Below are 1481 nucleotides of genomic sequence, written 5' to 3'. Positions count from 1 at the left end.
AGATAGATAGATAGATAGATAGATAGATAGATAGATAGATAGATAGATAGATAGACAGATAGATAGATAATGGAGTTGGAAGAAAACACCATTGAGCGCGCGTTATTGCTTATAGCGCCACGTCGCATTTTCCTACAGCATTTCGAGTTGGAATTTTTGAGCATCTACATGAGATCGTTCTTTACTTTGATTTACCAGAAGTCCCTTCGTCTTTCCCCACACCCACACATACATACATATTAGAAACATACATACACGCACACGCACACGCACACGCACACACACATACACAATATATATACATATATAGAGAGAGAGATTGAGTGAGAGAGAGATTGAGTGAGAGAGAGAGAGAGAGAGAGAGAGAGAGAGAGAGAGAGAGAGAGAGAGAGAGAGAGAGAGAGAGAGAGAGAGACTTAAGTACCCACTCACACGAAGGCTACATATTATATAATAAGCACCACACACAAATTTTCGTACAGACACAAATACACACATAAACGTAGTCGTTTTCATTTTACCTTTTCCCCTATCTTTATATATGAGCCCAGGCCAAAAGGTGACAAAATGGTCCATTTTTTTTAGAATGGCTTATTCAGCACCAACATTGCTTCTATTTACAAGAGAAATGTGTGCTCCGCCAGAACTGACAAGTTTTGGGATAGTTGTTATCCACCTTTTGCGAGAAAACAACCAAATGCTTGACTATCTAGACAGTGTCTTGTGTGACAGATGACACAATAGTTTCCTTCACAAGGACAATTTGAGCATGCTCACTTTTGTTTTTCTTGCGTGAGATTATTGAGTATCTGTATAATCAACTAACAAATGCCAAGTTGACTGTGAAAACTGAACAATTTTATTGGGTTTGGGCGTGCATGTTTGAGGTCATCGGTAACATGAGACACCGTATAGATTTTGTCAATTTCGCTATCTGTTCCTATTTTGTCATTCATACTTGGTCTGGTTTGTACAAGCTTAGTCAAAGGAGCAGTTTGCCCATTCCGATCCTACATCATAACAAACTTGATGGTTCTTCACAACGGACACTGTAAGTGTCTCATGTGACACCATTATAATGACAACAAACGTAACCGCACGTAGAACAACAGCCAACATAAACAACTAAACAAGTCTGATAGTCATACAAACTCTTTTTTATTAAAGACAGAAAGAGCCAACACACAAACAAATGACAAACAAGCATTGAATATTGTCACGAAAATAGAAAACTGTAGTCGGGGATACGATTTTTTTAATGCCTGAAAACAGGTGAATACGAGATAGCGAGTGGTTGATTGATATCGCAAACGGATTATATAGCAGTAAAATATTGATGTATATTGACATGGAAAATAATTACGACGGAAATGAGGAAATTTCTTCTTTTTTTTGTACTGTCGGATATCTATAACAGACATTTTCGGTCATGGTTCACCAGTTATTTCTAGGCTCAATTGCTTAAAACATACACACACACA

This window comes from Aplysia californica, unplaced genomic scaffold, assembly GCF_000002075.1.
Source record: "Aplysia californica isolate F4 #8 unplaced genomic scaffold, AplCal3.0 scaffold00495, whole genome shotgun sequence".
Classification (NCBI taxonomy): domain Eukaryota; kingdom Metazoa; phylum Mollusca; class Gastropoda; order Aplysiida; family Aplysiidae; genus Aplysia; species Aplysia californica.
The sequence above is the reverse complement of the archived record's forward strand: the minus strand, read 5'-3'. Positions refer to the sequence as shown.